This window comes from Spinacia oleracea, unplaced genomic scaffold (assembly GCF_020520425.1).
Source record: "Spinacia oleracea cultivar Varoflay unplaced genomic scaffold, BTI_SOV_V1 SOVchr0_007, whole genome shotgun sequence".
Classification (NCBI taxonomy): Eukaryota; Viridiplantae; Streptophyta; class Magnoliopsida; order Caryophyllales; family Amaranthaceae; genus Spinacia; species Spinacia oleracea.
In genome coordinates, this window is record NW_026614335.1 from 177,533 (window position 1) to 205,188 (window position 27,656).

A 27,656-nucleotide genomic window follows, 5' to 3' on the forward strand; every position below is an offset into this window, starting at 1 on the left:
TGCTTGATAGGTTCAAGATGGCGGACTCCAAGCGAGGCTACCTACCCATGTCTCATGGAATGACTCTAAGCAAGACTCAGTGCCCAAAAACACTTGATGAGCGTAGACGAATGAATGGGATTCCATATGCATCATTGATTGGTTCAATAATGTATGCTATGATATGTACACGCCCGGATGTTGCGTACGCACTCAGTGCTACGAGCAGATACCAGTCAGACCCAGGAGAGGCGCATTGGACTGCTGCCAAGAACATTCTGAAGTACCTGAAAAGGCACAAAGATGACTTCCTGGTCTATGGTGGAGATGATGAATTAATTGTTAAAGGCTATACGGACGCAAGTTTCCAAACCGACAAAGATGATTTCAGATCACAGTCTGGGTTTGTCTTCTGCCTCAACGGAGGAGCAGTAAGCTGGAAAAGTGCTAAGCAAAGCACCATTGCGGATTCTACAACTGAAGCGGAGTACATTGCTGCACATGAAGCAGCAAAGGAAGCTATATGGCTAAGGAAGTTCATAGGAGAACTTGGTGTAGTCCCCTCCATTAAAGGACCAATAGCCCTGTATTGTGATAATAACGGAGCTATTGCACAGGCAAAAGAGCCTAGACACCACCAGAGAGTCAAGCATGTACTTCGTAGATTTCACCTTCTACGAGAGTTCGTTGAAAGAAAAGAAGTCGAGATAAGCAAAATTGGAACTGATGACAACATATCAGATCCATTAACTAAACCTCTGCCGCAAGCGAAGCACAACTCGCACACTGCAGCTATGGGAATCAAGCATATTGGAGAATGGCTTTGATGTCTCTGTTTAATGTTTTAAAGTTTTAGAGTTTAAATCTTTGTAAAACATTATTGGTTAATCATTCACAATAAATGAAAGGAATTCATTTTTCCATTTAATTTGTGGTTTATTAAATGATGAGTCCCTTCAACTTGACGATATATTCAAGATAGACTGTCAGGACCAGTCCTGTGACTAAGAAATGTCTATCAAGTGAACTTGAATGTCAAAGGTTGAAAATGGTCCCTAATCGGAGTTTTCTATAAAATTGGACGCATAGAAAACGTTAGACGATTAGAATGCAAGATGACTAGTAGTTCTGTTTCTTGAACTATGTGGACATGGCAATGTCATAATCATTTGCATAGATACTTACTTTGGGAAGACTAGTATCGGACAAGACCTATGAAACTTTACTGTAAGAGATGAAAGTCTGTCATAAGTAAATTTCATTAAATTATTAGACACTAAATCCTCAATACCTGAGTGATTTGAGATTACTTGTTTGAGAACTGGTTGCTTTGACGTTGACCAACCGTCGCACCGTAAAAGGAGGCTATAAAGGCAACGCTCAGGTAATCACCTATCAAACGAAGTCTAATCTCAAGATCGCAAGATTGGGATTGTCCTCCCATAAATCGGGATGAGATGCTTAAAAGTTGTACAAGGCCACTCGGAGAGCTAGAAACTGTGAAATGCATGGCCGTGCTCGGATGAATCATAGGCTATGATTATCTGTTTATTTGATCAGTTGAACTCTGAAACCGAGGAACACCTCTGGACATAATAAGGATGACAACTCTTACCTTATGTTCAAGAGCAAGCATCGAGCGACAAAGGAATTAGGAAATGCACCCTTGTCCCTAAGGACAAGTGGGAGACTGAAGGAAATAATGCCCTTGGTCCAAGTATGCATTCTATGTTAAGTCTAATAAATGCGGTTCAGTATTAATTAACAAGTTAATAATTCAGTGAGATCAAGTGAGCTGAATGCCTAGCTAGAGGCCGCTTCAGTTCAAGTGGAATTAATGATATTAATCCACGGCTTACTCTTGACTGAACCCGTAGGGTCACACAAATAGTACGTAAACGGATCAAGTATTTAATGGCATTAAATACTCCATCTATGAATATTCGGAACCGACGGATCTTGGTTTCAGTGGGAGCTAAGATCGTCACAGGCAAGAAATGAATACTCCGGAAACGATGATATTGCCGGAAACGGAAATATGGATCGTATCGGAAATATGAATATTATCCAAGTCGTAGATGTTGCCGGAAACGGAAACATGGTACGTATCGGAAAATATTATTGGAAATGGAAATATTACCAGAATCGGAAATATTGCCGGAAACGGAAATATTGTCAGAATCGGAAATATTACCGGAATCGGAAAATAATTCCGGAAACGGAAATATTAAATATTTGTTCGAAACGGAAATTAATTCCGGAATCGGAAATATTAAATATTGTTCGTATCGGAAATAAATTCCGGAACTGGAAATTTAATCGGAAGCGTATCGTACGAATTAGCATCGGACGAGGCCTGCCGGACGAAGGCCCAGCACGAAGCCAGGCCATCGCCCAGCAAGCACGCGCGCGCCACAAGCCCAGCCAAGGCAGCGCCCAGGCCTACCACAAGGCAGGCCCAGCGCGCGCCAAGGCCACCGTTGCGTGGGCCGCGCTGCGTGGGCTGCTGCTCGCACGCGCATGGGCAGCCCTTGTGGCTGCCGTGTGTGTGTGAGTTTGTGCTCATGCGTGATTCCTAAATCTACAAGAATCAGTGTATGATTAAATTTCTATTCCTAATTGGATAAATTAATTAAATAGAATTCATGTAGGATTCTAATTTCGATTAATTCGTATCCTACTAGGATTACGATTCCTTTTCCATAACTCTATAAATAAAGGCCTAGGGGTCATAATTTACACACAAGTTTCAAAGTATTCAAAAGTGAGTTTTTTTTGAGAGAAAATTAAAACACACATCTTGCTCATAAAGTGCCGAAATTTTCTAGTACCTTAAGGGCGATTCTAGTTGGTCAATCTTAAGGCGGATCCGGACGTGCTGTGGACTATCTACGGAGGGACGACACTTGGAGTCCTAAAGACTTGTTCTTGTTCGGTTCGGGCGCAGCTAGGGAGGGCACGCAACAAAGAGTATGCATCTAAATTATGCTATATGATTATGTGTAAATAATATGTTGTCCTGGGTTAATGGTTGTTTCCGCATGATCTATGTAATGTCATATGTATCATAACCTAACAATGCTTACCTTGCTTGGGCCATGTCGTGCCCTTGCTTACCTTTCTTGGGTCATGCCTTGCCTTGCTTGGGCCATGTCGTGCCCTTGCTTACCTTTCTTGGGTCATGCTTACCTTGCTTGGGCCATGTCGTGCCCTTGCTTACCTTTCTTGGGTCATGCCTTGCCTTGCTTGGGCCATGTCGTGCCCTTGCTTACCTTTCTTGGGTCATGCTTCCCTTGCTTGGGCCATGTCGTGCCCTTGCTTACCTTTCTTGGGTCATGCCTTGCCTTGCTTGGGCCATGTCGTGCCCTTGCTTACCTTTCTTGGGTCATGCCTTGCCTTGCTTGGGCCATGTCGTGCCCTTGCTTACCTTTCTTGGGTCATGCCTTGCCTTGCTTGGGCCATGTCGTGCCCTTGCTTGCCTTTCTTGGGTCATGCTTACCTTGCTTGGGCCATGTCGTGCCCTTGCTTACCTTTCTTGGGTCATGCCTTGCCTTGCTTGGGCCATGTCGTGCCCTTGCTTACCTTTCTTGGGTCATGCCTTGCTTTGCTTGGGCCATGTCGTACCCTTGCTTGCCTTTCTTGGGTCATGCTTACCTTGCTTGGGCCATGTCGTGCCCTTGCTTACCTTTCTTGGGTCATGCCTTGCCTTGCTTGGGCCATGTCGTGCCCTTGCTTACCTTTCTTGGGTCATGCCTTGCCTTGCTTGGGCCAAGTCGTGCCCTTGCTTGCCTTTCTTGGGTCATGCTTACCTTGCTTGGGCCATGTCGTGCCCTTGCTTACCTTTCTTGGGTCATGCCTTGCCTTGCTTGGGCCATGTCGTGCCCTTAGTTACCTTTCTTGGGTCATGCTTCCCTTGCTTGGACCATGTCGTGCCCTTGCTTACCTTTCTTGGGTCATGCCTTGCCTTGCTTGGGCCATGTTGTGCCCTTGCTTGCCTTTCCTTGGGTCATGCCTTGCCTTGCTTGGGCCATGTCGTGCCCTTGCTTACCTTTCTTGGGTCATGCTTACCTTGCTTGGGCCATGTCGTGCCCTTGCTTACCTTTCTTGGGTCATGCCTTGCCTTGCTTGGGCCATGTCGTGCCCTTGCTTGCCTTTCTTGGGTCATGCCTTGCCTTGCTTGGGCCAAGTCGTGCCCTTGCTTGCCTTTCTTGGGTCATGCTTACCTTGCTTGGGCCATGTCGTGCCCTTGCTTACCTTTCTTGGGTCATGCCTTGCCTTGCTTGGGCCATGTCGTGCCCTTGCTTGCCTTTCTTGGGTCATGCCTTGCCTTGCTTAGGACATGTCGTGCCCTTGCTTGCCTTTCTTTGGTCATGCCTTGCCTTGCTTGGGCCATGTCGTGCCCTTGCTTGCCTTTCTTGGGCCATGTCGTGCCCTTGCTTGCCTTTCTTGGGTCATGCTTTGCCTTGCTTGGGCCATGTCGTGCCCTTGCTTGCCTTTCTTGGGTCATGTCTTGCCTTGCTTGGGCCATGTCGTGCCCTTGCTTGCCTTTCTTGGGTCATGGATTGCCTTGCTTGGGCCATGTCGTGCCCTTGCTTGCCTTTCTTGGGTCATGCATTGCTTTGCTTGGGCCATGTCGTGTCCTTGCTTGCCTTTCTTGGGTCATACCTTGCGTTGCTTGGGCCATGTCGTGCCCTTGCTTAGAGCCAACAAATTTTTTTTCAAAAAAATTTTTTTTTTAATATTTTTTTTGATTTTTTTTAGATTTTTTTTGATTTTTTAATTTTTTTTCAAAAAAATAATTTTTCGCGTCAAATCGGGTCTCGGACAAAAAATTATGCGTCAAATCCGTCGAATGATCCAAAATTTTCAATCCGTCTAATGTCATGGGCATGTGTGGTGTCGTAGGGGGGCCGACCATGCCCAACGGTGCCCAACGGTGCTCACAAGAGAGTTTTAAGCCAACCTTGACCATCCATCTTTCCACTCTCACCCTCCCCCTATAGAGGTTTATTTTGAATTAGCTAAATTTTCCTAGTGAACACCCAAGTGACAGTAACATAATAATGGCTCAAAACTTGAGTTTTTGTCATAATAATGCCCCGTTTTTTTTGTTGGAAAACCTTATATGGGCATTAAGATTAATTTTCATGATTTTTTTTTTTCAAAAAAATTATTTTTGTTTTCCGAAAATAGGGAAAATAGGGGTAAAAACGGGAAAAATAAGGGAAAAATTCAAACAAATCTCAAAAAAATCCCAAAAAATCCCAAAAAATTCAAACAAATCCCAAAAAATTATTGGTGTTGAAATTTTTGATTTTTGGACCTAGGGGGGTGCCCGTGTGGTCCCGGGTTGCTATTTTAGGGGTAAAAACGAGGAAAATCCCAAAAAATTCAAAAAAATCCCGAAAAATCCGAAAAAATAGGAAAAGACATATAAATATATATAGAAAATATTGGTGTTGAAATTTTTTATTTTGGGACCTCGGGGGGTGCCCGTGTGGTCCCGGGTTGCTATTTTTGGAAAGTTTTCGGGAAAATTCATTCATAGAGGTCATTATTGTGCATGTGGTCCGATCGTTTTGCCTTGGGCCATGCCTTGGGTCCGATTGTTGTGCCTTGGGCCATGCCTTTCCCTTGCGTGCTTATGGATGCCATGCCCTTGGTCCATGTCAATGCGATCGTTAGGAATGCAACACAGAAAACCATCACTCGCCCAAGGCCTGTATAGCACTTGGAGCAAACACTGAAGAGGTTTATCGGCGTGCGGTTCACGGAGCCCGCCAGCTAAAAAAACCAAACACCACTCACACACGCAGCGCACTGCTTGGCCAAGAAACAACGAGCTTGCATCCCACGACCACAAAGTGGCCGCAAGGATGGGATAGATGTACCCCGACTAGCACCGTTTGACGTGAAAGAAACAAACAAATCGAGGTGGGACAACACTGGCTAAGGTTAGCTAACACAACGTCAACTAGAATTGGACTGCACCCACATGCCGCTTGATATCGCCCGCATCCGGGAACGGTCCGCATCGAGTTTCGGAAACATTAGCACACTAAAGCCAAAAGGGACAAGAGGTTTGTTCAAAGATCGACGACGAGATTTAGTCCGCTCTCTAGTGTGCTGCTTGGTCCTCTGCCCGCACACAAGAATAGTCCAAATCCGGTCATCGAGGCCCAAGCTCCCCTCGACTATAGTACCCGTTCCAGGTTTGCTCGAAGGAACGACGACGAGATTTAGTATGCTCTTGTGTGCTTCTTGGTCCGTTGCCCGCACACAAGAACACACCGCATCCGATCATGGATTCCCAAGCTCCCCTACAATACCTACGAGGTTTGTTCGAAGGACGACGTCAACTAGATTTTAGTCCGCGCTCGTGGGCTGCTCGGTCCGCTGCCCGCAAGAACAGACCGCATCCGGTCGACAAGTCCCAAACTCCCCTCCGCTAACCCATCCGAGAGACGACCGCGGGACCATTGCGGCATACGAAAAAACAAGGTCAAGTCGGGACGTTAGCCGTATTGCGGGCCAAATCCACCACCGTCATCCCCCGACTTTACGGAGCCGAAAAATTCCCTCAATGCATCGTTGGATTTTTTTTTCTGAACAACGAAAACTCAAGGTCAAGTCGGTACTATGGCCGTGTCGCAGGCCAATTCCACAACCGTCATCCCCCGAAATACTCCGTCAATCGAACCGTAACACCTTTCTTTGCTTACCTTGCTTGGGATATGCCTTGCCATGCCTTCCTCTTGCCTTTCTTTGCCACGACTTTCCCTTGCTTACCTTGGTTGGGCCATGCCTTGCCACGACTTTCCCTTACATGCCTTTCTTTGCCACGACTTGCCCTTGCTTGCCTTGCTTGGGCATGGCGTGCCCTTACTTACATTTCTTGGGTCATGCTTACCTTGTTTGGGCTATGTCGTGCCCTTGCTTACCTTTCTTGGGTCATGCCTTGCCTTGCTTGGGCCATGTCGTGCCTTGCTTACCTTTCTTGGGTCATGCTTACCTTGCTTGGGCCATGTCGTGCCCTTTCTTACCTTTCTTGGGTCATGCCTTGCCTTGTTTGGGCCATGTCGTACCCTTGCTTACCTTTCTTGGGTCATGCTTACCTTGCTTGGGCCATGTCGTGCCCTTGCTTACCTTTCTTGGGTCATGCTTACCTTGCTTGGGCCATGTCGTGCCCTTGCTTACCTTTCTTGGGTCATGCCTTGCCTTGCTTGGGCCATGTCGTTCCCTTGCTTACCTTTCTTGGGTCATGCCTTGCCTTGCTTGGGCGATGTCGTGCCCTTGCTTACCTTTCTTGGGTCATGCTTATCTTGCTTGGGCCATGTCGTGCCCTTGCTTACCTTTCTTGGGTCATGCCTTGCCTTGCTTGGGCCATGTCGTGCCCTTGCTTACCTTTCTTGGGTCTTGCTTACCTTGTTTGGGCCATGTCGTGCCCTTGCTTACCTTTCTTGGGTCATGCTTACCTTGCTTGGGCCATGTCGTGCCCTTGCTTACCTTTCTTGGGTCATGCCTTGCCTTGCTTGGGCCATGTCGTGCCCTTGCTTACCTTTCTTGGTGTTAGGTTATGATACATATGACAATTCATAAATCATGCGGAAAAACCATAAACCCAGGAAAACATATTATTTACACATAATCATTTAGCATAGATTAGATGCATACTCTTTGTTGCGTGCCTTCCCTAGCTGCGCCCGAACCGAACAAGAACAAGTCTTTAGGACTCCAAGTGTCGTCCCTCCGTAGATAGTCCACAGCACGTCCGGATCCGCCTTAAGATTGACCAACTAGAATCGCCCTTAAGGTACTATTATTTTCGGCACTTTATAGGCAAATGTGTGACTGAATTTTTCTCTCAAAAACTCACTTTGAATACTTTGAAACTTGTGTTATAAATTGTGAGCCCTAGCCTCATATTTATAGCGGTATGGAAAGGGAATCGAAATCCTATTCAGATACAAATTAATTAAACCTAGAATCCTACAAGAACTCTAATTTAATTAATTTATCAAATAGAATTAGGAATTTAATCATTAACCGAACTCTGCATGTTTTAGGAAACGTGCACGAACACAAACACTTGCACACACACGCACGGCAGCCACGATGGGCCCCATGCGTGCGCGCGAGCAGCAGCCCACTCAGCGCCCGCGCGCGCTGCGCGCTGCGCGTGCTGTGCGCGCTGTGCGCAGCCTGCTGGGCCTGGCCTTGCGCTGGGCCTGGCGTGGCTGTTTGTGCGGCGCGCTTGGCTTGCTGGGCGATGGCCTGGCTTCGTGCTGGGCCTCGTCCGGCAGGCCTCGTCCGATGCTTATTCGTACGATGCGCTTCCGATTAAATGTTCCGATTCCGGAATTCATTTCCGATACGAACAATATTTAATATTTCCGATTCCGGAATTAATTTCCGTTTCGAACAAATATTTAATATTTCCGTTTCCGGAATTATTTTCCGATACCGGTAATATTTCCGATTCTGACAATATTTCCGTTTCCGGCAATATTTCCGATTCTGGCAATATTTCCATTTCCGATAATATTTTCCGACACGTACCATGTTTCCGTTTCCGGCAACATCTACGACTTGGATAATATTTATATTTCCGATACGATCCATATTTCCGTTTCCGGCAATATCATCGTTTCCGGAGTATTCATTCCTTGCCTGTGACGATCTTAGCTCCCACTGAAACCAAGATCCGTCGGTTCCGAATATTCATAGATGGAGTATTTAATGCTATTAAATACTTGATCCGTTTACGTACTATTTGTGTGACCCTACGGGTTCAGTCAAGAGTAAGCTGTGGATTAACATCATTAATTCCACTTGAACTGAAGCGGCCTCTAGCTAGGCATTCAGCTCACTTGATCTCACTGAATTATTAACTTGTTTAATTAATACTGAACCGCATTTATTAGACTTAACATAGAATGCATACTTGGACCAAGGGCATTATTTCCTTCAGTCTCCCACTTGTCCTTAGGGACAAGTGTGCATTTCCTAATTCCTTTGTCGCTCGATGCTTGCTCTTGAACATAAGGTAAGAGTTGTCATCCTTATTATGTCCAGAGGTGTTCCTCGGTTTCAGAGTTCAACTGATCAAATAAACAGATAATCATAGCCTATGATTCATCCGAGCACGGCCATGCATTTCACAGTTTCTAGCTCTCCGAGTGGCCTTGTACAACTTTTAAGCATCTCATCCCGATTTATGGGAGGACAATCCCAATCTTGCGATCTTGAGATTAGACTTCGTTTGATAGGTGATTACCTGAGCGTTGCCTTTATAGCCTCCTTTTACGGTGCGACGGTTGGTCAACGTCAAAGCAACCAGTTCTCAAACAAGTAATCTTCAAATCACTCAGGTATTGAGGATTTAGTGTCTAATAATTTAATGAAATTTACTTATGACAGACTTTCATCTCTTACAGTAAAGTTTCATAGGTCTCGTCCGATACTAGTCTTCCCAAAGTAAGTATCTATGCAAATGATTATGACATTGCCATGTCCACATAGTTCAAGAAACAGAACTACTAGTCATCTTGCATTCTAATCGTCTAACGTTTTCTATGCGTCCAATTTTATAGAAAACTCCGATTAGGGACCATTTTCAACCTTTGACATTCAAGTTCACTTGATAGACATTTCTTAGTTACAGGACTGGTCCTGACAGTCTATCTTGAATATATCGTCAAATTGAAGGGACTCATCATTTAATAAACCACAAATTAAATGGATAAATGAATTCTTTTCATTTATTGTGAATGATTAACCAATAATGTTTTACAAAGATTTAAACTCTAAAACTTTAAAACATTAAACAGAGACATCAAAGCCATTCTCCAATATGCTTGATTCCCATAGCTGCAGTGTGCGAGTTGTGCTTCGCCTGCGGCAGAGGTTTAGTTAATGGATCTGATATGTTGTCATCAGTTCCAATTTTGCTTATCTCGACTTCTTTTCTTTCAACGAACTCTCGTAGAAGGTGAAATCTACGAAGTACATGCTTGACTCTCTGGTGGTGTCTAGGCTCTTTTGCCTGTGCAATAGCTCCGTTATTATCACAATACAGGGCTATTGGTCCTTTAATGGAGGGGACTACACCAAGTTCTCCTATGAACTTCCTTAGCCATATAGCTTCCTTTGCTGCTTCATGTGCAGCAATGTACTCCGCTTCAGTTGTAGAATCCGCAATGGTGCTTTGCTTAGCACTTTTCCAGCTTACTGCTCCTCCGTTGAGGCAGAAGACAAACCCAGACTGTGATCTGAAATCATCTTTGTCGGTTTGGAAACTTGCGTCCGTATAGCCTTTAACAATTAATTCATCATCTCCACCATAGACCAGGAAGTCATCTTTGTGCCTTTTCAGGTACTTCAGAATGTTCTTGGCAGCAGTCCAATGCGCCTCTCCTGGGTCTGACTGGTATCTGCTCGTAGCACTGAGTGCGTACGCAACATCCGGGCGTGTACATATCATAGCATACATTATTGAACCAATCAATGATGCATATGGAATCCCATTCATTCGTCTACGCTCATCAAGTGTTTTTGGGCACTGAGTCTTGCTTAGAGTCATTCCATGAGACATGGGTAGGTAGCCTCGCTTGGAGTCCGCCATCTTGAACCTATCAAGCACCTTATTGATATAAGTGCTTTGACTAAGTCCAATCATCTTTTTAGATCTATCTCTGTAAATCTTGATGCCCAATATGTACTGTGCTTCTCCTAGATCCTTCATCGAAAAACATTTCCCAAGCCAAATCTTGACAGAGTTCAACATAGGAATGTCATTTCCGATAAGCAATATGTCGTCGACATATAATACTAGGAAAGCAATTTTGCTCCCACTGACCTTCTTGTATACACAAGATTCGTCCGCGTTCTTGATGAAACCAAAGTCACTGACTGCTTCATCAAAACGTATATTCCAGCTCCTGGATGCCTGCTTCAATCCGTAGATTGACTTCTTTAGCTTGCATACCTTTTTAGCATTCTTTGGATCCTCAAAACCTTCAGGCTGTGTCATAAACACAGTTTCTGTTAAAACGCCGTTTAAGAAAGCAGTTTTGACATCCATCTGCCATATTTCGTAATCGTAATATGCAGCGATTGCTAACATTATTCGAATAGACTTTAGCATTGCAACTGGTGAAAAGGTTTCATCGAAATCCACACCGTGGACTTGCCTGTAACCTTTTGCAACCAATCTAGCTTTGAAAACTTCAAGTTTCCCATCCTTGTCCTTTTTCAGTTTGAAAACCCATTTGCTTCCAATGGCTTGGTAGCCATCTGGCAAATCGACCAAATCCCATACTTGGTTTTCAAACATGGAGTCTAATTCAGATTGCATGGCTTCTTGCCATTGCTTGGAGCTAGGGCTCGTCATAGCTTGCTTGTAAGTCGCAGGTTCATCACTTTCAAGTAATAGAACGTCATAGCTCTCGTTCGTCAAAATACCTAAGTACCTTTCCGGTTGAGATCTATATCTTTGCGATCTACGCGGGGTAACATTTCTAGATTGACCATGATTCTCACCAGATTCTTCTAAAGATCTCTGAGTTTCATCCTGAATGTCATCTTGAGCATTCTCTAGAGTTTGTTGTTCGACTCGAATTTCTTCGAGGTCTACTTTTCTCCCACTTGTCATTTTGGAAATGTGATCCTTCTCCAAAAAGACACCATCTCGAGCAACAAACACTTTGTTCTCAGATGTATTGTAGAAGTAATACCCCTTTGTTTCCTTTGGATAGCCCACAAGGATACATTTGACAGATTTTGGATGAAGTTTGTCTGAAATTAATCGTTTGACGTATACTTCACATCCCCAAATCTTAAGAAAAGACACATTTGGAGGCTTTCCAAACCATAATTCGTATGGAGTCTTTTCGACAGCTTTAGACGGAGCTCTATTTATAGTGAGTGCAGCTGTATTTAGTGCATGTCCCCAAAATTCTAATGGAAGTTCGGCCTGACCCATCATTGATCTGACCATGTCTAGCAAGGTTCTGTTCCTCCGTTCTGACACACCGTTCCATTGTGGTGTTCCAGGAGGAGTCAATTCTGATAGAATTCCACATTCTTTCAGATGATCATCAAATTCATAGCTCAGATATTCACCGCCTCTATCAGACCGCAGTGCCTTAATCTTCTTGCCTAATTGATTCTCTACTTCACTCTGAAATTCCTTGAATTTGTCAAAGGATTCAGACTTATGCTTCATTAGGTAGACATAACCATACCTACTGAAGTCATCAGTGAAAGTGATAAAGTAGCTGAAACCACCTCTAGCATTTGTACTCATTGGTCCACATACATCTGTATGGATTAAACCCAATAGTTCATTTGCTCTTTCTCCAACTTTAGAGAAAGGTTGCTTCGTCATTTTGCCAAGTAAACATGATTCGCATTTACCATAATCCTCTAAGTCAAATGGTTCTAGAATTCCTTCCCTTTGAAGTCTTTCTAAGCGTTTCAAGTTTATATGGCCTAATCGACAATGCCACAGATAGGTGAGATCTGAATCATCCTTTTTGGCCTTTTTGGTATTTATGTTATATACTTGTTTGTCGTGATCTAATAAATAAAGTCCATTGACTAATCTAGCAGATCCATAAAACATCTCTTTAAAATAAAACGAACAACTATTGTCTTTTATTATAAAGGAAAATCCCTTAGCATCTAAGCAAGAAACTGAAATGATGTTTTTAGTAAGACTTGGAACATGGAAACATTCTTCCAGTTCCAAAACTAGCCCGGAGGGCAACGACAAATAGTAAGTTCCTACAGCTAATGCAGCAATCCGTGCTCCATTTCCCACTCGTAGGTCGACTTCACCCTTGCTTAACTTTCTACTTCTTCTTAGTCCCTGTGGATTGGAACATAAGTGTGAGCCACAACCTGTATCTAATACCCAAGAAGTTGAATTAGCAAGTATACAGTCTATAACGAAAATACCTGAAGATGGAACGACTGTTCCGTTCTTCTGATCTTCCTTTAGCTTTGGACATTCTCTTTTGTAATGGCCTATTCCATCACAATAAAGACAGCTTGATGTGGACTTGTCCTGCTTTGATTTAGCATTGCCCTTGGACTTTCCACCTTTCTTGAATGGTCTCTTTCTAGCCTTGAGTAAATCTTTGGCTTCACAGTCCAATACTATTTCAGCCTTTCTGACAAGGTGAATAAATTCTGCAACTGTTTCTTCTCTTGGTTCACTTAGGTATAGTTGCTTGAAGCGACCAAACCCACTGTGTAGTGAATTGAGCAAGACAGAGACTGCCATCCTTTCGCTTATTGGTGTTCCTAGTAACTTAGGCGATCAAAATATGAACACATAAGATCCACATGGAACCTCAGTGGGACGCCTACCCTTTGTTTAGTGCGAAGGAGCTGAACATGTGTTTCTTGGACCTCCATCCTATAACACCTGTTGGGAGAACTAACCTTTAGACCAGACATTGATTCAATCAACTCATGGACGTTCAGGTCCCTGTCCTCCGTACTTCCACGACAGATATCCCTCAGATTCTTGATGAGCGTAAAAGGTTCATAGGCTACAAACCTTCTAGCCCAATCATCAGGGATATTGTTCAGCATGAGACTCATAACCTTTTTGAGATCCGCATCCCAGGCGTAAAATCTCTCAGGGGTCATGTCTCTGGCATAGTAGCTTGGCATGGGATGTGACAGTACATACTCAAGTCCATTGAGTTTGACTATTTCAACTAGCTTAGCTTCCCATTCAAGAAAATTTGTCAGGTTCAGCTTGACCATAAGCTCAGAACCCATGATGATGTTTTGATTGTTGTTTGCCATATTAAAAACTACAATTGAAAAGAATAAACAAATGAATAACCATTCACAGTTTCTCTTAATAAACTTAAATTCTAGCATACATGCATAATTCAATGTTTATTAAGCATTTTATTCAATTTATGTGTTCCGGCAGGTGTGAATAAAATGATTCCAAGATCCTAAAATCATTGAAGTACTAAGCACAGTTTGTCGACTTAATCCTAGAACATCTTAGGTAAGCAAAAGCCTTTTGCTAATAGTCTAGAAACTATTCTTGGTTGATAGGTACGTCTAAGAACTTATTAGGTAAACCTATCGAATTTGCCACGACATAAAAGGACTCCTTACTTATATCGTTGAGTTTCACCAAAACTAACATGTACTCACAATTATTTGTGTACCTTGCCCCTTTAGGACCAATAAGTAACACCTCGCTGAGCGAAAACTATTACTAGATTGATGTAAAGGATATCCAAGCAAGTGTATATTTTGGCATGGCACCTTTTAACTCAATTTTTAAGTTTGGAACTTAAGGCTCTTACTATGTTGGTTAGATTTTAAGTGAACGAAAATCCTTAATCATGCAACATAATCAAGCTTTTGATCTCATGCATTTTAAGACATATTTAAAGCAATAAATAACTTAAAACATGCATAAGATATTTGTGATCTAGTATGGCCCGACTTCATCTTGAAGCTTTGACTTCAAAGTCCGTCTTGAAAATCTCCGTGGGAGGCACCATTTTCTTCAAATAGGATAAGCTATAACTAATTACAACTATTTGATGGTTCGCAGACCATATTTGAATTGAAAAATAACTTTGGTACTTTAGACCAATTACATTCAAATTAATGGTACGCAGACCATATTTTCTATCCTATTTGGGCCATACTAGTCACTTCATAACCTGCAAAACAGTACATATACAATATATACCATTCACTCATTCATTATCATGAATGGCCCACATAGCTGGTTAGTAAAACACATTATGCATCACGTAAACATTTGCAGCAATTAATCAAGGGCACCAATAATCTACCAATTATTCAGTCCTTATTAATTCTAATCAAGTTGTTTTAACCTTAAGGATTTGTAGACCTAATCAAGAGTTTATGACTAAAAAGCGCTCCCACTTAAACCAATAAATTCATATGCTTTACCAATTTTAAACATAAAAATGTATTTCTAGTCTAACCGGAAACATACAAATTTAATTAAAATTTAAAGCTCATATAAATTTATAATTGAATCCAAAAAGTTTAATTTAATTTCAGTCGCATTTAAATTAATTCATGATTTTAATTTTAGTAAAATAATTAGAATAAATAACATTTATTATAATTATAATATTCAAAATTAAAATCCAAGAAAATAATTTAAATTATTAATTTTAAAATTAATTAAAATTACGTGAACTGAAATTTTCAAATTAAACATTCAGAACGATCTAATCGTAACGCAAACACCCTACGCGTTGCACGCCCATGGGCCGCACGCACACAGCCATTGCTGGCCATGTGCGCGCAGCCCATGCGCTCGTCGCATAGCTGCTGCATCCCTATCGCAAGCCTCCGCACGCATTGGTGCTCGCTGCGCGCGCCAGCGCTCATCGCACGCGGGCTATCGCTCGCAGTGCGCGCGCGACATCGCTCGCTGGCGCGCGACATCGCTCGCTGGGCGCGCGACATCGCTCGCTGGGCGCGCGAGCCATCGCTCGCTGGGCGCGCGACATCGCTCGCTGGGCGGGCGACATCGCTTGCTGTGCGCGCGAGCAATGCTAGGCGCAGCGCTCGTGGCACGCGAGCTTGCGCTCGCTGCGCGCGAGGCTGCGCGCTCTTGTGCGAGGCAGCGCGCGTTGTGGCGCAGCTCGCTTGCTGCCCACACGCGACTGCCTTGGCTCGCCCTACGCCCATGCCCATTCGTCCATTGGTCGTGGCACACGACACAAGGCAGGGCTGCTGCCTTGTGCTCGTGCACTACGCCCTTGCTCATTGCATTCGTGCCGCACGGGCGACGAGCTCCCTTGCTCGTCGTCGCATGCCCGCATTATACAACACCCCTTAAGGGTAACACGAAGCGTCCATTGCTTCGTGCGTGCAAGTTATATGAACGAATCGCATAAAAATTTAAAATTTATATTTAAAATTAATGACAAATTAATAAATAATATTAATTTCATAATTTTAGGGCGAAAAATCGAAAATTTATTATCCAATTGATTTCCGATTGTTATGGATTCAAGTCTAGGTCATAAAAATTTAAAATTTATCGTAAATTTACAATTTTTATGGTGGTTTTTAATCATAGGTTTCTAATTAAATTACAATTAATTATGAAAATCAAATTAATTCTAAATTATTCTAATTTTCAACAAATTAATCATAATTACAAATTAGATTGCATAATTAACAAGACTAGGCATTCAAACTTGTTAAACATATGCAGTAGGTCAATCAAAAATTCAAGATTTATCAACAAGAATCGCAAATATTTAATTTAACATCATAAATTTACGAAATTTTGCATTCGAAAAACTAAAACCTTCGAAAAGTCATAGTTAGGCTTCGAATTTGAGAATTCTGGGTTCGGCAGAAAAATACTGTTTTTGTCAAAATTTTAGAATGCCTTTTACATGCGGAATTGACACAAAAATCACTCAATTCGGATGAGTAACGAAGAAACTGCCGAAAAACTGCGTACGTATAATTAAATAAACGCAATTTGCAATTAATTAACAATTACGAAAATTAATCACCCCTTTTAATTCTTGCAAATTTGTAATATTTAACCATGTTCATGCAATTTAGATTATGAAAATAATAAGGGGCTCGTGATACCACTGTTAGGTTATGATACATATGACAATTCATAAATCATGCGGAAAAACCATAAACCCAGGAAAACATATTATTTACACATAATCATTTAGCATAGATTAGATGCATACTCTTTGTTGCGTGCCTTCCCTAGCTGCGCCCGAACCGAACAAGAACAAGTCTTTAGGACTCCAAGTGTCGTCCCTCCGTAGATAGTCCACAACACGTCCGGATCCGCCTTAAGATTGACCAACTAGAATCGCCCTTAAGGTACTATTATTTTCGGCACTTTATAGGCAAATGTGTGACTGAATTTTTCTCTCAAAAACTCACTTTGAATACTTTGAAACTTGTGTTATAAATTGTGAGCCCTAGCCTCATATTTATAGCGGTATGGAAAGGGAATCGAAATCCTATTCAGATACAAATTAATTAAACCTAGAATCCTACAAGAACTCTAATTTAATTAATTTATCAAATAGAATTAGGAATTTAATCATTAACCGAACTCTGCATGTTTTAGGAAACGTGCACGAACACAAACACTTGCACACACACGCACGGCAGCCACGATGGGCCCCATGCGTGCGCGCGAGCAGCAGCCCACTCAGCGCCCGCGCGCGCTGCGCGCTGCGCGTGCTGTGCGCGCTGTGCGCGCTGCGCGCTGCGCGCAGCCTGCTGGGCCTGGCCTTGCGCTGGGCCTGGCGTGGCTGTTTGTGCGGCGCGCTTGGCTTGCTGGGCGATGGCCTGGCTTCGTGCTGGGCCTCGTCCGGCAGGCCTCGTCCGATGCTTATTCGTACGATGCGCTTCCGATTAAATTTTCCGATTCCGGAATTCATTTCCGATACGAACAATATTTAATATTTCCGATTCCGGAATTAATTTCCGTTTCGAACAAATATTTAATATTTCCGTTTCCGGAATTATTTCCATATTTCCGTTTCCGGCAATATCATCGTTTCCGGAGTATTCATTCCTTTCCTGTGACGATCTTAGCTCCCACTAAAACCAAGATCCGTCGGTTCCGAATATTCATAGATGGAGTATTTAATGCTATTAATTACTTGATCCGTTTATGTACTATTTGTGTGACCCTACGGGTTCAGTCAAGAGTAAGCTGTGGATTAACATCATTAATTCCACTTGAACTGAAGCGGCCTCTAGCTAGGCATTCAGCTCACTTGATCTCACTGAATTATTAACTTGTTTAATTAATACTGAACCGCATTTATTAGACTTAACATAGAATGCATACTTGGACCAAGGGCATTATTTCCTTCACTTGGGTCTTGCTTACCTTGTTTGGGCCATGTCGTGCCCTTGCTTACCTTTCTTGGGTCATGCTTACCTTGTTTGGGCCATGTCGTGCCCTTGCTTACCTTTCTTGGGTCATGCCTTGCCTTGCTTGGGCCATGTCGTGCCCTTGCTTACCTTTCTTGGGTCTTGCTTACCTTGTATGGGGCATGTCGTGCCCTTGCTTACCTTTCTTGGGTCATGCCTTGCCTTGCTTGGGCCATGTCGTGCCCTTGCTTACCTTTCTTGGGTCATGCTTACCTTGCTTGGGCCATGTCGTGCCCTTGCTTACCTTTCTTGGGTCATGCTTACCTTGCTTGGGCCATGTCGTGCCCTTGCTTACCTTTCTTGGGTCATGCCTTGCCTTGCTTGGGCCATGTCGTGCCCTTGCTTACCTTTCTTGGGTCATGCTTACCTTGCTTGGGCCATGTCGTGCCCTTGCTTACCTTTCTTGGGTAATGCCTTACCTTGCTTGGGTCATGCTTACCTTTCTTGGGTCATGCTTTGCCTTGCTTGGGCCATGTCGTGCCCTTGCTTACCTTTCTTGGGTCTTGCTTACCTTGCTTGGGCCATGTCGTGCCCTTGTTTACCTTTCTTGGGTGATGCTTACCTTGCTTGGGCCATGTCGTGCCCTTGCTTACCTTTCTTGGGTCATGCTTACCTTGCTTGGGTCATGTCGTACCCTTGCTTACCTTTCTTGGGTCATGCCTTGCCTTGCTTGGGCCATGTCGTGCCCTTGCTTAACTTTCTTGGGTCATGCTTACCTTGCTTGGGCCATGTCGTACCCTTGCTTACCTTTCTTGGGTCATGCCTTGCCTTGCTTGGGCCATGTCGTGCCCTTGCTTACCTTTCTTGGGTCATGCTTCCCTTGCTTGGGCCATGTCGTGCCCTTGCTTACCTTTCTTGGGTCATGCGTTGCCTTGCTTGGGCCATGTCGTGCCCTTGCTTACCTTTCTTGGGTCATGCTTACCTTGCTTGGGCCATGTCGTGCCCTTGCTTACCTTTCTTGGGTCATGCCTTGCCTTGCTTGGGCCATGTCGTGCCCTTGCTTGCCTTTCTTGGGTCATGCCTTGCCTTGCTTGGGCTAAGTCGTGCCCTTGCTTGCCTTTCTTGGGTCATGCTTACCTTGCTTGGGCCATGTCGTGCCCTTGCTTACCTTTCTTGGGTCATGCCTTGCCTTGCTTGGGCCATGTCGTGCCCTTGCTTACCTTTCTTGGGTCATGCCTTGCCTTGCTTGGGCCATGTCGTGCCCAAGCAAGGCTTTCTTGGGTCATGCCTTGCCTTGCTTGGGTCATGTCGTGCCCTTGCTTGCCTTTCTTGGGTCATGCCTTGCCTTGCTTAGGCCATGTCGTGCCCTTGCTTGCCTTTCTTTGGTCATGCCTTGCCTTGCTTGGGCCATGTCGTGCCCTTGCTTGCCTTTCTTGGGCCATGTCGTGCCCTTGCTTGCCTTTCTTGGGTCATGCTTTGCCTTGCTTGGGCCATGTCGTGCCCTTGCTTGCCTTTCTTGGGTCATGTCTTGCCTTGCTTGGGCCATGTCGTGCCCTTGCTTGCCTTTCTTGGGTCATGGATTGCCTTGCTTGGGCCATGTCGTGCCCTTGCTTGCCTTTCTTGGGTCATGCATTGCTTTGCTTGGGCCATGTCGTGCCCTTGCTTGCCTTTCTTGGGTCATACCTTGCGTTGCTTGGGCCATGTCGTGCCCTTGCTTGCCTTTCTTGGGTCATACCTTGCGTTGCTTGGGCCATGTCGTGCCCTTGCTTAGAGCCAACAAATTTTTTTTCAAAAAATAAATTTTTTTAATATTTTTTTTGAATGTTTTTAGAATTTTTTTGACAAAATTTTTTTTTTTCAAAAAAAAATTTTTTCGCGTCAAATCGGGTCTCGGACAAAAAATTATGCGTCAAATCCGTCGAATGATCCAAAATTTTCAATCCGTCTAATGTCATGGGCATGTGTGGTGTCGTAGGGGGGCCGACCATGCCCAACGGTGCCCACAAGAGAGTTTTAAGCCAACCTTGACCATCCATCCTTCTACTCTCACCCTCCCCCTATAGAGGTTTATTTTGAATTAGCTAAATTTTCCTAGTGAACACCCAAGTGACAGTAACATAATAATGGCTCAAAACTTGAGTTTTTGTCATAATAATGCCCCGTTTTTTTTGTTGGAAAACCTTATATGGGCATTAAGCTTAATTTTCATGATTTTTTTTTTTCAAAAAAATTATTTTTGTTTTCCAAAAATAGGGAAAATAGGGGTAAAAACGGGAAAAATAAGGGAAAAATTCAAACAAATCTCAAAAAAATCCCAAAAAATCCCAAAAAATTCAAACAAATCCCAAAAAATTATTGGTGTTTAAATTTTTTATTTTTGGACTTAGGGGGGTGCCCGTGTGGTCCCGGGTTGCTATTTTTGGAAAGTTTTCGGGAAAATTCATTCATAGTGGTCATTATTGTGCATGTGGTCCGATCGTTTTGCCTTGGGCCATGCCTTGGGTCCGATTGTTGTGCCTTGGGCCATGCCTTTCCCTTGCGTGCTTATGGATGCCATGCCCTTGGTCCATGTCAATGCGATCGTTAGGAATGCAACACAGAAAACCATCACTCGCCCAAGGCCTGTATAGCACTTGGAGCAAACACTGAAGAGGTTTATCGGCGTGCGGTTCACGGAGCCCGCCAGCTAAAAAAACCAAACACCACTCACACACGTAGCGCACCGCTTGGCCAAGAAACAACGAGCTTGCATCCCACGACCACAAAGTGGCCGCAAGGATGGGCTAGATGTACCCCGACTAGCACCGTTTGACGTGAAAGAAACAAACAAATCGAGGCGGGACAACACTGGCTAAGGTTAGCTAACACAACGTCAACTAGAATTGGACTGCACCCACATGCCGCTTGATATCGCCCGCATCCGGGAACGGTCCGCATCGAGTTTCGGAAACATTAGCACACTAAAGCCAAAAGGGACAAGAGGTTTGTTCAAAGATCGACGACGAGTTTTAGTCCGCTCTCTAGTGTGCTGCTTGGTCCTCTGCCCGCACACAAGAATAGTCCGAATCCGGTCATCGAGGCCCAAGCTCCCCTCGACTATAGTACCCGTTCCAGGTTTGCTCGAAGGAACGAAGACGAGATTTAGTATGCTCTTGTGTGCTTCTTGGTCCGTTGCCCGCACACTAGAACACACCGCATCCGATCATGGATTCCCAAGCTCCCCTACAATACCTACGAGGTTTGTTCGAAGGACGACGTCAACTAGATTTTAGTCCGCGCTCGTGGGCTGCTCGGTCCGCTGCCCGCAAGAACAGACCGCATCCGGTCGACAAGTCCCAAACTCCCCTCCGCTAACCCATCCGAGAGACGACCGCGGGACCATTGCGGCATACGAAAAAACGAGGTCAAGTCGGGACGTTAGCCGTATTGCGGGCCAAATCCACCACCGTCATCCCCCGACTTTACGGAGCCGAAAAATTCCCTCAATGCATCGTTGGATTTTTTTTTCTGAACAACGAAAACTCAAGGTCAAGTCGGTACTATGGTCGTGTCGCAGGCCAATTCCACAACCGTCATCCCCCGAAATACTCCGTCAATCGAACCGTAACACCTTTCTTTGCTTACCTTGCTTGGGATATGCCTTGCCATGCCTTCCTCTTGCCTTTCTTTGCCACGACTTTCCCTTGCTTACCTTGGTTGGGCCATGCCTTGCCACGACTTGCCCTTACATGCCTTTCTTTGCCACTACTTGCCCTTGCTTGCCTTGCTTGGGCATGGCGTGCCCTTACTTACCTTTCTTGGGTCATGCTTACCTTGTTTGGGCCATGTCGTGCCCTTGCTTACCTTTCTTGGGTCATGCCTTGCCTTGCTTGGGCCATGTCGTGCCTTGCTTACCTTTCTTTGGTCATGCCTTGCCTTGCTTGGGCCATGTCGTGCCCTTCCTTACCTTTCTTGGGTCATGCTTACCTTGTTTGGGCCATGTCGTGCCCTTGCTTACCTTTCTTGGTCATGCCTTGCCTTGCTTGGCCATGTCGTGCCCTTGCTTACCTATCTTGGGTCATGCCTTGCCTTGCTTGGGCCATGTCGTGCCCTTGCTTACCTTTCTTGGGTCATGCCTTGCCTTGCTTGGGCCATGTCGTTCCCTTGCTTACCTTTCTTGGGTCATGCCTTGCCTTGCTTGGGCGATGTAGTGCCCTTGCTTACCTTTCTTGGGTCATGCTTACCTTGCTTGGGCCATGTCGTGCCCTTGCTTACCTTTCTTGGGTCATTCCTTGCCTTGCTTGGGCCATGTCGTGCCCTTGCTTACCTTTCTTGGGTCTTGCTTACCTTGTTTGGGCCATGTCGTGCCCTTGCTTACCTTTCTTGGGTCATGCTTACCTTGTTTGGGCCATGTCGTGCCCTTGCTTACCTTTCTTGGGTCATGCCTTGCCTTGCTTGGGCCATGTCCTGCCCTTGCTTACCTTTCTTGGGTCTTGCTTACCTTGTATGGGGCATGTCGTGCCCTTGCTTACCTTTCTTGGGTCATGCCTTGCCTTGCTTGGGCCATGTCGTGCCCTTGCTTACCTTTCTTGGGTCATGCTTACCTTGCTTGGGCCATGTCGTGCCCTTGCTTACCTTTCTTGGGTCATGCTTACCTTGCTTGGGCCATGTCGTGCCCTTGCTTACCTTTCTTGGGTCATGCCTTGCCTTGCTTGGGCCATGTCGTGCCCTTGCTTACCTTTCTTGGGTCATGCTTACCTTGCTTGGGCCATGTCGTGCCCTTGCTTACCTTTCTTGGGTAATGCCTTACCTTGCTTGGGTCATGCTTACCTTTCTTGGGTCATGCTTTGCCTTGCTTGGGCCATGTCGTGCCCTTGCTTACCTTTCTTGGGTCTTGCTTACCTTGCTTGGGCCATGTCGTGCCCTTGCTTACCTTTCTTGGGTGATGCTTACCTTGCTTGGGCCATGTCGTGCCCTTGCTTACCTTTCTTGGGTCATGCTTACCTTGCTTGGGCCATGTCGTACCCTTGCTTACCTTTCTTGGGTCATGCCTTGCCTTGCTTGGGCCATGTCGTGCCCTTGCTTACCTTTCTTGGGTGATGCTTACCTTGCTTGGGCCATGTCGTGCCCTTGCTTACCTTTCTTGGGTCATGCTTACCTTGCTTGGGCCATGTCGTACCCTTGCTTACCTTTCTTGGGTCATGCCTTGCCTTGCTTGGGCCATGTCGTGCCCTTGCTTACCTTTCTTGGGTCATGCCTTGCCTTGCTTGGGACATGTCGTGCCCTTGCTTACCTTTCTTGGGTCATGCCTTGCCTTGCTTGGGCCATGTCGTGCCCTTCCTTACCTTTCTTGGGTCATGCTTACCTTGTTTGGGCCATGTCGTGCCCTTGCTTACCTTTCTTGGTCATGCCTTGCCTTGCTTGGCCATGTCGTGCCCTTGCTTACCTATCTTGGGTCATGCCTTGCCTTGCTTGGGCCATGTCGTGCCCTTGCTTACCTTTCTTGGGTCATGCCTTGCCTTGTTTGGGCCATGTCGTGCCCTTGCTTACCTGGCCATGTGCCCTTGCTTACCTTTCTTGGGTCATGCTTACCTTGTTTGGGCCATGTCGTGCCCTTGCTTACCTTTCTTGGTCATGCCTTGCCTTGCTTGGGCCATGTCGTGCCCTTGCTTACCTTTCTTGGGTCATGTCTTGCCTTGCTTGGGCCATGTCGTGCCCTTGCTTACCTTTCTTGGGTCATGCCTTGCCTTGCTTGGGCCATGTCGTGCCCTTGCTTACCTTTCTTGGGTCATGCTGTTGGGTTATGATACATATGATATTACATAAATCATGCGGAAACAACCATTAACCCAGGATTACATATTATTTACACATAATCATATAGCATAATTTAGATGCATACTCTTTGTTGCGTGCCCTCCCTAGTTGCGCCCGAACCGAACAAGAACAAGTCTTTAGGACTCCAAGTGTCGTCCCTCCGTAGATATTCCACAGTACGTCCGGATCCGCCTTAAGATTGACCAACTAGAATCGCCCTTAAGGTACTAGAATTTTCGGCACTTTTGAGCAAGATGTGTGGCTGAATTTTTCTCTCAAAAACTCACTTTGAATACTTTGAAACTCGTTATAAATTGTGAACCCAGGCCACATATTTATAGGGTTATGGAAAGGGAATTGGAATCCTATTCAGATACAAATTAATTAAACCTAGAATCCTACAAGAACTCTAATTTAATTAGTTTATCAAATAGAATTAGGAATTTAATCATTAACCGAACTCTGCACGTTTTAGGAAACGTGCACGAACACAAACACTTACGCACACACACACGGCAGCCACGATGGGCCGCCCATGCGTGCGTGCGAGCAGCAGCCCACGCAGCGAGGCCTGCGCGAGCCACAAGCCCACGCAAGCACCCGCGCGCGCTGCGCGCGCTGTGCGCGCTGCCACGGCCTGCTGGGCCTGGCCTTGCGCTGGGCCTGGCGTGGCTGTTTGTGTGGCGCGCTTGGCTTGCTGGGCGATGGCCTGGCTTCGTGCTGGGCCCTCGTCCGGCAGGCCTCGTCCGATGCTTATTCGTATGATACGCATTTCTTGCCTGTGACGATCTCAGCTCCCACTGAAACCAAGATCCGTCGATTCCGAATATTCATAGATGGAGTATTTAATGCCATTAAATACTTGATCCGTTTACGTACTATTTGTGTGACCCTACGGGTTCAGTCAAGAGTAAGATGTGGATTAATATCATTAATTCCACTTGAACTGAAGCGGCCTCTAGCTAGGTATTCAGCTCACTTGATCTCACTGAATTATTAACTTGTTAATTAATACTGAACCGCATTTATTAGACTTAACATAGAATGCATACTTGGACCAAGGGCATTATTTCCTTCAGTCTCCCACTTGTCCTTAGGGACAAGTGTGCATTTCCTAATTCCTTTGTCGCTCGATGCTTGCTCTTGAACATAAGGTAAGAGTTGTCATCCTTATTATGTCCAGAGGTGTTCCTCGGTTTCAGAGTTCAACTGATCAAATAAACAGATAATCATAGTCTATGATTCATCCGAGCACGGCCATGCATTTCACAGTTTCTAGCTCTCCGAGTGGCCTTGTACAACTTTTAAGCATCTCATCCCGATTTATGGGAGGACAATCCCAATCTTGCGATCTTGAGATTAGACTTCGTTTGATAGGTGATTACCTGAGCGTTGCCTTTATAGCCTCCTTTTACGGTGCGACGGTTGGTCAACATCAAAGCAACCAGTTCTCAAACAAGTAATCTCAAATCACTCAGGTATTGAGGATTTAGTGTCTAATAATTTAATGAAATTTACTTATGACAGATTTTCATCTCTTACAGTAAAGTTTCATAGGTCTTGTCCGATACTAGTCTTCCCAAAGTAAGTATCTATGCAAATGATTATGACATTGCCATGTCCACATAGTTCAAGAAACAGAACTACTAGTCATCTTGCATTCTAATCGTCTAACGTTTTCTATGCGTCCAATTTTATAGAAAACTCCGATTAGGGACCATTTTCAACCTTTGACATTCAAGTACACTTGATAGACATTTCTTAGTCACAGGACTGGTCCTGACAGTCTATCTTGAATATATCGTCAAATTTGAAGGGACTCATCATTTAATACTAAACCAAGATTAAATGGAATATGAAAATACATTTCATATATGATAAATGTTCAACCCCAATGTTTTACAACCATGGGCCTCAAACCCATCTTCTAAAACAATTCATGGAATTCAAAGCTATGCTTGATTTCCAGTGCTACAACGTGAGTGTTGCTTCTCACTTGTTGCATAGGTTTAGTTATCATGCTTTGCCAATCTTAATATCCCTTTTCATCGAATGTTCTTCGAGATATGAAGATAAGATCTTTTCGAGTTTGTTTATTATGTGATCTAGTCTCTCTTACTTCGATGGTGGTTTTACTCATTTTGCAATGAAGAACCATCAAGTTAGCAGACGTTTTTCTTGCTTCAAGAGTGGTTCTACGCATTTTTCAATGAAGAACCATCAAGCCAGCAGATAGGTGATCTACCCAAGTTCAGTGAAGAACTTTAAACAACCCTGTTTTATTGCTTCTTAGGCAATAATTACTTTTACTTCAACTGTATAGGCTGCTAGTGATGCTTTGTTTGGATTTACCTATCCAAGCAGTTCATAGATATGTGGAAGACTCTCCAACTATATCTTAGAACATAGAAATTATTATTTTAATTTCCCACGCAACAACTCATGGTCTCCAATCCACATGATAATAGTTTGACTGCAAGTTGTAGGTTTCTTCACTATCTAATGGAAGAATCGCATAGCTTCAATGACCTGAACTCCACGTTTCTTCACTATCTAATAGAAGAATCTCATAGTTCCAGTGACTTGAACTCTATGCCTACTAGGGTATAGAACATCAAACAATAGAATATCAATAGCCACTTGAAAGTCCTTTGAATATTCTGTTCTCCTTGAAGCACTTGTAAAGTCTTCTAAGAGATGTCTATTCTTTAAAGCCACTTCTAAAGTCCTTAAAGAATAAGTTCGGATTTTCTGAAGCACTTCGAAAAGCCTCCGGAATGTCCGTTTATGTTTGTTGTTCGCTTCGAAGACTTTCGAGGTCTATTTTCTCCCACTTGTCATTTTGGAAACGAATCTCCAAAAGGACATCATTTCGAGCAAACAAACATTATGTTCTCAAAAATTCGTGGTAGAAACAATACCCTTGTGTCTCATTTGAATAAATCACAATGAAACATATATCTATACTTGGGCCTTAGTTTGTTGAATAACAAACACTAAGCTCCCACTGAGTTTAGCAACTCTCTAGATATATATTATCGAAAAGATATTCTGAAATTTCTTTTCTATAGCTTTGACGAATTTAGTTTAGTTTGGTGGTAGTTGAGCATTTTGTTTTAGAAATTATAGGAAAATTCTTTATGATCCATCATTGATCGAATCAAGTACTAATCGACATCGATCATTCCAACTTAGATATGCCATATCTTATGGAGCTAGATTGTGAATTTACTACACAATCATTGATGATCATTCTTGATTTAAGTAATTATCAACATGATCTAACCTAGATCTTTATGATTTCTTACCAAGTGGGATTTATACTTCTGAATCTTTGAACTAGCCAAACAGATTCAAACTTATATCACATTGAGTAAATAAACCTATATTCACTCAAATCTGTGTGAAATAATAAAGTCATAAAACCATTCTTTAGCTTTGAACTCTATTGTCTAGGCGTTCTAACAATAGTTCATATCTTTTGTTACTTTCAACAAGTAAGACTAGTCGTCTTAAATTGATCTAGAAATCAATGAACTTTCAAAAGTCCATCAAAATAGAGCTTTTGAATGTTAATTTGTTGATATGGTCTAAGCAACAATGCCAAAGATTAGTGGAACTCAAATCAAGGGGTTGATTTGAACCTAGTAAAGTTCTTTAAAGAGTTGTTTGTTTTAATCAAGCATATTGACTCAACCTGTAATTGACCATTTCATTCAAATAAACAAACAAACATTGTTTTTGTTTTTCTTGAATGTGAGTCTTTCTGTGTTTGAAAACAGAAATTTAGGTATGTTGATTATGGAACAAAATAGCCATTAAGTTCCAGCCTTTGAAAGGACTTAAAACAAACTAGATGACCCTACAATTAATGTAGCAATGCCATGCTTCATTTCCCACTTGTAGGTTATTAGTGTATCCTAGCTTCCATTGTTTGAGTTATTACCGAAGTAAGAACCTCAAGCGGTATATGATACCAA